An 11,543-nucleotide genomic window follows, 5' to 3' on the forward strand; every position below is an offset into this window, starting at 1 on the left:
ACAGGGCTTATACAGATCATGGCCTTCTAATTGTTTTATAAGGTCATAGGTGTGTGCGAAAGTGTGCAAATCAGTAATAATACATTTCATACCACCAAACTCGTCTGCTTTTCAACTTTGCTGCTCCCCATTGGGGATGTTTTCATTTAAGACACACTCTTACAGAGCACATCGTCCAAACAAAACCCAAGAGAGGGAAACTACTCCTAAATGCTTACGCAGTCGTTATTGTTAAACAGCTTAATGTTCTCATTAAGATGCACACAATCAGAAGGCGGTGACTATCATTCTCCATTAACTCAGTAGTTTAGATGCTCTTATTTCATACACATTGTGCAAGACATTATCCCTCCCCCACACACGCACTAAATTTCTATTAGTCATGGGTATTATTTAATATCTGAACCCACTCTGATGCACTGGTGTCAGCTGTTTGTAAAACCATTTATTTTGAAAATGGAAATATCATCATAATTAACGAAATAATTAATGACGAATCAATTCGATTAAGAACTAGAAAGACAATCCAATGATATGATATTTATAAAAATAAGCGAGATATGCTTTTAATTTACGCCTACATTAAATAAATTATAACATGCAAATAAATAATGCGATAAACAGCGAGGAAGTCGTTAAAACAGAACAAAGTGTACACTATACATGTAGATGAGCTCCTGAAAAAAAAGAAAATAGAGATTTAGACAAATTCCTTCCTTAATCTGTTTTCTTAATCTTTTATACTAGTTTCTAACGATAACTTCAACCAAATAACGTAAAAGACTGCTTTTGAAAAAGGAACCAGTAAAATTATCGCTTTGGTGTCTGTTATCAAATGCCTGCTTGTGAAGCAAGCAAACGACTCTTTTGTAAAAAAAGAGCAGGCACTTTTTAGAGATTTGATATTAGATAATGATATCCTTTAATAGCGACTTTACCCGACCCACAAAGTGGTATGCACATACTGCGTAAGGCAGGTGCAGCTCCATGGGGGGGGGGGGTGGGGGAGCGGGCCTTGCCCTCCCCCTGGCCCCCTAAAAAATACAGTAAAAAAAAATTGTGACCACAAATGTACCTTTTGTTTTTTGCTCAAGAGGGGGGGGGGGCGATGTTCAAATTTCCGGGGGCAAAAAAAAAGAAAAAAAAATATTGCACACTACCCCTCCCCCCCCCCCCCCCACCCCCGAAACAGCCGAAGCCTCATCGACTGCCCATACCCCTATCATTTTTGTTGATTTCAGCGTAATGTGGCAATCAGTCAAATTTGACTATTATCATGACAATCTTTTTTTTTAATACGACTTTTTTTATAGGAAATCAATTCACCTGTCTCTTTTATCATTATTTTTTTAGGGTGTCTTTTTTTTGTTGGTCAGGGCTTTTATTCATATTAGTATAATTACCATATCTTGTCCTTTATTATTTGGCACTATCCTGACAAACCCGCTCATATACGATACGAGGGTTTCTGGATTTGTTTTATTTATGGTGCGAAAGAGGGTGGCTCCCTTTGCGATACATTTATCCGATAATCAAAGGAAAAGATCTTGGGTGTGATCTGAAAGTAGACTCCTCCCGATGAATCTGGTTGCACTACCTTACTGACAATTATTTATAATGATGAACAACTCATGTAGGCTATATCGAAAAATTATATTTAAAGGCATACAATTTATTTCCCTCATGATAATGATTACGATGTGGCAATAATGAGATGATCATTTTGACATTCGAAGTTATTATATAAACATGTATACATTTTACGACAACTACACGCCTGTAACATACTTAAAAGAAAGATTGATTTGCAATTTAATATGTTTGTACAAGAAATAAATGGGTACCTGGTAGGAATTTATTCCTTGCAATGCTAGAGCGCCGTATGGCAGCCGTGCTAAAGCCAGTGGAATAATCGGGAGCGCCAGGAGAATCGCATCTGACTGACATGAGCGCTATACAAGAACCCACTATTATTATTTATTATTATTTAAATATAATTTGAATAATTCTATTCTCCATTACTCCATTACAGGCTACAAGTATGAGAGATATACACTTTTTTGTACTTGTCACTGTCACTTCCATCAGAATCATTAGGTGTCTAATGAAATATCTGATAAACGCTCCGGGAGTGAATCCAGTATTAGTTTAATGACGATAACGATTTGCTAACAAAATATGATTCTTTTTCAAAGTTCTTGAAAAGATATTTCATCAGACTCGTCCTAAGTACAATCCAGATTAAGATGTCCTATGAGAATACAAATGAAACTGAAACACACAAATGTAAAAGAGTTTACAGAGAGCTCTGCATAGCAATGTTACATCACAACTCCAAAATATGTACATTAACACAAATTTATTTCAATTCTCTAGCGGAATCAGGTACAATCCATAAGCTGAAGGTACATTTACTTATTAACACCCTAGTCATACCATTAAACCAACTCCAAACTGTCTTTGCCATTGTAAGTAGTGTTATGTCATGTTCAGTCTGGCATCGGTCTCATTGGTCTGACTTAAAAAAGCAAAGCAAAATGAGATAATTATAAATGAAATTTGAACTGTTTTGCCTGAAATGTATAGTGTTCACACGCACACAATTTCGCGCACACGCACACACACACACACACACACACACACCACACAAACAGACGCATGTCATGCTTATACAATTATTTACAGATAGGGAGAAAGGGAAAAGTTGTTTTAACATTAGTAATCTTCTTCGAAAAATAGAACGCGTTGAAAATAAATAAATGATTCTGTGAAACGTCAGAAAAAATGCGAATTTTTAAGACCTTTCAGGGAATCATTTATTCATTTTTAACTTGTTGTATATGTATATATATAAAGATATGAATGCACACAGAGTGTCTCAAAACATTTAAGAGAGATGGATTGGCAACATGTTATAAAGTAACCTTGCGGCTCGGGATGATAGTAGCCCCGGCCTACCTCGGCGATGATAGTTTGTACCATTACCCTCGTAGTCGATTAATATTTGCTTACTCACACATTATTGCAGATGTAACCGTGTAATAGTACCTACCAATGATTCAGTTAATTTCGAAAGAATCGAAGTGAAAATCAAAGTAACTATCATTTTTGTAAACAGCATTTTCCAACTGCTTCCAGGAAAGCGGGTTGAACAGCATAAGTGTACAATAAACGTACACCCGGCGATTAAACATTTCATACCAAACTCTCAAATTAGCTTCATTTCTTGATACAAAACGAGTTAATAATTAAGATCAATATCATTCACATATATAAAGGTAATTTAAGGTCTTTAGTCTCTCTTTCATAGAGGCATAGTTACCTATCAAATAAAATAAAGATATGTGGGGAAACCTAAAAGACCTGTTAAGCAATGTACATAGCTCTTTTGAGAATGGAAATCATGAAAAAAGTAAAAGCTAAATGCTTCTTCAACGCACTCTCTTTTTTTACATTTTAAAATGGAGGGATAAAAATTATCAGAAATCTGTAGTTTTAAATTATATCCCTGTTAAATTCAGACGGAGATTAGGTGATAATAATAGCAAATTGCCTACAAAACTTCATTGAAGATCATAAAATGCTTCGCGAGATATCACCACTCAAAAAAGGGTCGCATTTATTTAGGTACCCCGTATAGTCCTATAACTAGAAGACAATCAGAGTGACAAAATAAACTCTTGTTAGATAGTTAGCTAAGACTGTATCACTGAGACTGTTGGTTTCGGTAATTACAGTATTTTGTATGAGATGTAGCATTCTTAACATTTTAATAATGTTATGTGACATCATGGACTATGCAAAGCCAGCAGATGTATCACAAGGGCTTATTTAGAATCATCGGGTCATCCCGTCGGGTCGGGTCGTCGCGTTACCCAATTTTTAGTGACAAAAATACTCCTTCATTCACGAAATGTCGAGGGTAATGTTTATGTAATGGCAGTACAGCTAAAGCCGGGGTAATAATCTCCAAGTTTGGAAGCGCTTAGAGACTGAATTGTAATTCGCGCTATATAAAAGGTGAGTATTAATATTATCATTATTTTTATTACAAATGGTGTGATGTACAAGTATTTCCTTTGAATATTATACAGTTTTCATGCTTTAAATGTATACACATTTCAAATCAAATCAAATAATTTTCATAAAAACTTGTAGTTTGGATTTGATAGCTAGTAGTTTGGATTTGATAGCTAGGACAGGAAATAAAAGAGAATGTGATGATTAGAAACATAAGCCATATCAAATATAAAGATATTTACGGGCCTTTTGCTTTGACTTTATTAAACTGCATCAAGATATATGGAATTTTGACAATTCTAGTAAATAATGATGATCCTATTTTTGTGTTCTGCATAGTTTGGTCTCTTTAGACTTCAGTACATAAACAGGATTTCCAAGAGAGCACTGTAAAACCCAGAATAAAAGCCTATGATAGTGCGCTCAGTTATAACAGAAACAATGGATGAGTACGTACTTTAAATTCCTTATGACTTTATCATTACAAAAACAAATCAAAAAATATACAAACCTCAAGTAAGGTCTGTACACTATTCTTACAGACTACAGGTTATATAAAACGGAACAGCCATCTAAACTACAATTCCAAGGAAATAATGAACATTACAATGCATTTTGCAAGTCGGGAATTTTAAATCAAAGTTAATTTTCCCTTTCCCGTATTAGAATTAATGAAATACTGCTAAATGGCAAAGGGCATAGCCCCCAAAAATGAACGTATACGCACTGAGCAAGACATATTATTTGCATATTACATGTACATGAAAACTTCACTACTAGTGACCTACGAATACACGCAAGGATGTCTGAAGCACGTGCTCTGTGGCAAAGAGAAAATAGATGTCTAAATGAGACATTGTGATAACATGTATGATGTTTACCATGTATTAATCATTATGCCATTAATGTGATATCTTCATTATGGATCTCCTTTATTTAATAGTTTGAATATAGTTCGTTTGTAAATCTCTGAATAATCTGCAAAGTACAAAGGAACACTTACTGAATTACTATCATCAATTTCTAATACTACTTTTTAACTGAGTCCACTACTATTACTACTACTACTATTACTAAATTTGCTACTATTACTAAATTTAATACTATTACTAAATTTAATACTATTAATATTAAATGTACCACTAATGTGACAACTACTACTACTTTCAGTGCTGTTTTATCATTATATTCATCATGATAAATGTCAAAAAACATATTTAAACTGCTATTAAATGATACGCCCATCCGTTTATTGGTAAAAATTCTTAATTTTGATTCAAGAATTAAATTTGTTTGATTCATGACTGAAGTCTGTTCGATTCATATTTTCTAGACGTTCTTCATAACATGGTTACAACTTAGCAAGCTGTCGTTCTATGATCATAATCTCACGTGCAAGGTCTAGGAAGCCGTGCTCTACGAGTTTATCATTAAGATCTCTGTGTTTCTTGGCTGTCGCTTCCGTCCTGAGATTCACCAATGCCAAGGCACTTGAAGGCAGAGAATCCTTTCTACCAGAAGTCCAGTCTGCCACCCAGTCGTAGATCTGCTTGATGATCTCATTGAACGGTGTAGTCGTATGCCATTGTTCCTCTTTTCTACTCAGCTGAAGTAGCTCCCCAAGGCTTTTTATTTCATCTTGATTCAATCCCTGAACCATGTTTTCAATTAATTCGAGACTTGTCTGTCTAGTGATGTATTTGCCTGACGGAAACAAGATAGTAAATGACAAAATTAGAAGGTATTTTATGTTCTATTCCCAATAAACAAAACACTAAAAAGTAACCTCTTTTAGAAGTGTATTTTAAGTGATTTTAAAGTATGGTGCCTTTTGAACTAGATTTAAACGTTATCGACACGAGCCTTCATTTAAACAAAAAAGGTACTCCTGTTCACGTTTTCATCTAACCTAAAAGCCACCAATTTATCACGCGACTGGGGTAACGTGATTCCACTTACCTCTGTAAATCACGTGTTTATGACCAAATAACCACTTGACCAAGCAACGAGTTTTTTGTCCGTTAACCGATGGTGGTGATAAATAAGTAATTATGAGGTGTCTTACACACCTCTTTAAATGGTTTCAAAGTTACCATAACTTTCTTGGTTATGATCACGTAGCTAAAACTGATTACTAATCTAAGCTGTGAATCCGTGATATGTAGGTGTGAAAAATTAGTAATTATTAGGTGTCTTAAAACACCTATTTAAATGGTAGTCAAAGTTGCCAGCAGTTCCGCGGTGATGATCTCGTGACTCAAACGGATTATTAATCTAAGCTGGGCATACGTGACTTTTAGGTGTGAAAAATTAGTAATTATTAGGTGTCTTAAAACACCTTTTAAAATGGTTTCAAAGTTACCATAGCTTTCTTGGTGATGATCACGTAGCTAAAACTGATTACTAATCTAAGCTGTGAATCCGTGATATTTAGGTGTGAAAAATTAGTAATTATTAGGTGTCTTAAAACACCTATTTAAATGGTAGTCAAAGTTGCCAGCAGTTCCGCGGTGATGATCTCGTGACTCAAACGGATTATTAATCTAAGCTGGGCCTACGTGACCTTTAGGTGTGAAAAATTAGTAATTATTAGGTGTCTTAAAACACCTTTTTAAATGGTTTCAAAGTTACCATAATTTTCTTGGTGATGATCACGTAGCTAAAACTGATTACTAATCTAAGCTGTGAATCCGTGATATTTAGGTGTGAAAAATTAGTAATTATTAGGTGTCTTAAAACACCTTTTTAAATGGTTTCAAAGTTACCATAATTTTCTTGGTGATGATCACGTAGCTAAAACTGATTACTAATCTAAGCTGTGAATCCGTGATATTTAGGTGTGAAAAATTAGTTATTATTAGGTGTCTTAAAACACCTATTTAAATGGTAGTCAAAGTTGCCGGCAGTTCCGCGGTGATGATCTCGTGACTCAAACGGATTATTAATCTAAGCTGGGCATCGGTGATTTTTAGGGGGGAAAAATTAGTCATTATTAGGTGTCTTAAAACACCTTTTTAAATGGTAGTCAAAGTTACCATAGCTTTCTTGGTGATGATCACGTAGCTAAAACTGATTACTAATCTAAGCTGTGAATCCGTGATATTTAGGTGTGAAAAATTAGTAATTATTAGGTGTCTTAAAACACCTATTTAAATGGTAGTCAAAGTTGCCAGCAGTTCCGCGGTGATGATCTCGTGACTCAAACGGATTATTAATCTAAGCTGGGCATACGTGACTTTTAGGTGTGAAAAATTAGTAATTATTAGGTGTCTTAAAACACCTTTTAAAATGGTTTCAAAGTTACCATAGCTTTCTTGGTGATGATCACGTAGCTAAAACTGATTACTAATCTAAGCTGTGAATCCGTGATATTTAGGTGTGAAAAATTAGTAATTATTAGGTGTCTTAAAACACCTATTTAAATGGTAGTCAAAGTTGCCAGCAGTTCCGCGGTGATGATCTCGTGACTCAAACGGATTATTAATCTAAGCTGGGCCTACGTGACCTTTAGGTGTGAAAAATTAGTAATTATTAGGTGTCTTAAAACACCTTTTTAAATGGTTTCAAAGTTACCATAATTTTCTTGGTGATGATCACGTAGCTAAAACTGATTACTAATCTAAGCTGTGAATCCGTGATATTTAGGTGTGAAAAATTAGTAATTATTAGGTGTCTTAAAACACCTATTTAAATGGTAGTCAAAGTTGCCGGCAGTTCCGCGGTGATGATCTCGTGACTCAAACGGATTATTAATCTAAGCTGGGCATCGGTGATTTTTAGGGGGGAAAAATTAGTCATTATTAGGTGTCTTAAAACACCTTTTTAAATGGTAGTCAAACTTGCCAGCAGTTCCGCGGTGATGATCTCGTGACTCAAACGGATTATTAATATAAGCTGGGTATTCCGTGATTTCTAGGTGTGAAAAATGAGTTATTTTGGAGTGTCTTGATGGTTTCACAGTTACCATTTAAGTTCCGTGGTGATAATCCCGTGACTGTTGGCATATTTCTATTTTCACCTGTTCATAACTGACTGTTGGCATCTTTTCATTGCACCAGTTGATAACTGGTCTGTGTGCATATTTCCAGTTGAACCAGCTGACACCAATTAATTTGCATATTGAATATGGCGTGCGTGCAGATCTATGTTTTCTAAACAATTTATCTGATTTACAGCATATTTCTTAATTACTGATGATTTAGTTATATGCAATTCATTTCGAAAATACTACAAATATAAATTACCAGTTATTAGGACATTTCGCTACTTGGTATAAATTACATTTAATTAAACATGAATAAGGGAAACATTAACTATGACCTAAAATAATTTCAATAAAATACAAGTATATGACATTTTTTCGATTAATTAAATTATGTAAGTCTACTTATTACCAATGCCTTTACATTGGAAATACAGACGTGCCAGTATTGGAGTGTCGTTGCCGTTCAACTGGTTGGAAGTTTTACCAAATGGTTCTAATGGCTCAGCTAGACCAGTTGAATTCCAACTGGCCTGGATCAACTGGATCATTTAGTCCATTTCAATTTCCGAGGTTACCAGTTGGCATTAACTGGTTCATCAACTGGACCAGTTACAACTAGCTTTCTCTTCTGGGATGTTTGCACCCACCCCACCCCCACCCCCTCTAATCCCAAACTGCTTTCGGTGCGCCTGGACGTAATTATGGAAGATCCAAAACACGATGTTCAGGATGAGAACGTCATTATTTTGGTTAATTTATTGTGTAACATTTGCGTAATTATTGGGTTGAACGCGGGTTACAGTAACATATTTCCTCTTCGACGTAAATTTCACGTGAATGAAGAACATGATTCATCTCAAGTCAGCCTCGTAATATTCACGTGAATTTCACGTAGATATTTTGACTAAAACTATCACGAACGCTTCACGTGTTTCTGTGACGCGATAATTTCGTTTATGAAGATGTAATTTCATAACCAAACAAACACGGGAGTATTAGGTTTACAAACCATGGTCTCCAAGGTAGGGATAATCACGTTTTTATAATGGTGATATTGCAGTGACAATTGCGTGATTTAGTGTACGTGTGTTTTAAGTGACCTAGTGCAATAAACGTATTAACACATTTACGTCAATGTCCGGTGTTTGAAGAACGTAACTCTCCTCAAGTCGATACCTTGATATTGACGTGATTTTCACGTGATTTTGTTTATTGGGTTAGGATGTTTACGCAAATAGCCATATTGTGTGTCTTGTTATATGACCATAATCTCACGTGCTAGAGCTATAAAGCCATACTCTGCAAATCTGTCATTCAGATCCCTGTGTTTCTCGGGAGTCTTATCTATGGATGTTACTGCCTCGGAAATATCATTACTAAATTCCTTTACATTTTACAATGTACAGATGGTTTTAAAATAGGATCTTCAAATTTAAATTCGGAGCAAAATTAATAACAAGTTATAGTACATAAATCGTTACAAATCAATCACACTTTAGTTCAGGTATAAGGTTTTTGCAATCAAAACGCTCATCAATGTGCAAAACAGAAGTAAAAGATCATATGAATTTTTGGCTGAAAATTAACTTATGTTTCATTATTATACAGTATAAAAGTCAACATTGTTCTATATTAATGATTTCAAGTTACATAATTATGTGTGAATTAAAAGGCAATTTAGGATTTAAAAGAAATGAGAAAGAAACTATATTTGTACGGGTAACTGGGAAGCTAATGACTATTTGGTAGTAGAACATATGAACGGAAATCTATTGCATGTAAGGCTGTCCTGTCCAAATCGACTAAAAGTATTTTTGATCCTCAACATGCCGTTTTTAATATTTATCATTGTATTCTTTCTCAAGAAATGATGCAAAAGTAATGTGTAGAATAACGGACCTGCAATGACTTTATCTGCGAGACCAGGTTCCTTCATTTTTCGTAGTTCATAAGCTAGAGCTGCACGATAATTGAAAACAGATTGGCGTGGCTTCTCTTTCAATAGCTTAAACAGCGTATATGTGGTTATTGGGTGTGAGGTTCCAAGGGCGTCAGTTAAGTCTTCATCTGTTAGTTGTAGAACGCGTAGAAGATTAATTAATTCTTTATCCTTCGGCTCTCCAAGCTGTCCTGGTACACTTTCAGCCTTCTCAATGTCAGGCTCGTCTCTGTCTTCACCTTGAGGTAATGTTGATGGGGCGCCAAGACAACTTTCTTCTTCACGTGTGCCGATCTTTGACGTACCTGCTGCTTCATCACTCTGCAATGCGCCACTCTTTATATCTGTTGGGATATGTTTGCATTGAAATCACTGATTAATTAATACTCCTTGAAATAATGGTCCTATATCTATCTTGATAACTAAAATACATTGTTTAAAATTAAAACCTCGTCTTTGAGAAAATCAGCATGCAAATATATTGACAATTTTACCAAGTTCGTTTCAAACTTTTTATATTCCGTTTAATTTTTAGTTCCATTCCACTTTGCGAAAAAAAAAAGAAAAAAAAAACGTGTTCAACCTTTGATTTACATGATTTGTAATTCGTTTACTAACATATTTTCACCGACTGAAATATTTCCTCAAACATCATTTTCTTTAGCAGAAAACTGTGTACCTGTAACAGCAGTCTCTTCTCCTGTGTTTTGCTTCATTGCTTCTGCGATACGAAATAGTTCTCCATAGCTCATCTCGTATACTTCAACATTAAAACAGATTAATACAAATATGATTAACACAATAAGCCTTCTATTTTCCTTGAACGAATGCATTTCCACAAAATGACCAGTGCATTTGATATTAACTTACGCCATCAAGACTACGATAAAATAGTGTGTGGCAAAAATAGTAAACTGTGACTAATTGAAAAACAAAATCAAATCAAGAAAGAAGAAGAAAGCATTCATGACAATTCAAAGCAATGTCTGTACTTTTTTATTTCCCAATTCCCTTCTCCTACGACCACGCATGACGACCGCACTGTCACATGATACGTATAATAATTCGTCAGTCGCTGACAGTCTAACGTCAATAAATAATTATTCGTATGTAACGGGCATTACAGGCAGGGTTGCGATGACCAACTCACATTAAACGTTTCACCACAGTAATTAAATGCAAAAAGCCGAAAAAATTGAAATATGGATTAAAAGTGGAACAATGCTTTATGCCAATCAACCTTGGGTTTCATTACCTAGATATTTTTATTTTTAACTCCCCCCTCATCAATGTATTTCATTCATACACAAATTGTACTTTAGCTGATACGATAACGAAAATCAAATGATGAAATGAGTTATTATCTTACCATACATGCCAAGAGTGGCAACGTTGCGATATTGGAGTTTGCTCATTCTAGTGCAGAAGACAGGTCGCGTTTCCCTCTTTTCATCACCACTAAACATGTCGACCTTGATTTTTGTCAAAAGCTTTGAAAGTAATGCGATGGTACCAATTTGAAGATGTGATGGTTCAAATGCTGGCCTATATGTATTGAGTTTGGTGAAGTGGATACCCAGTGCTTCAGCGATCGGTAGA

The sequence above is a fragment of the Strongylocentrotus purpuratus genome, unplaced genomic scaffold (genome assembly GCF_000002235.5).
Source record: "Strongylocentrotus purpuratus isolate Spur 01 unplaced genomic scaffold, Spur_5.0 spur5_scaffold_3, whole genome shotgun sequence".
NCBI lineage: Eukaryota > Metazoa > Echinodermata > Echinoidea > Camarodonta > Strongylocentrotidae > Strongylocentrotus > Strongylocentrotus purpuratus.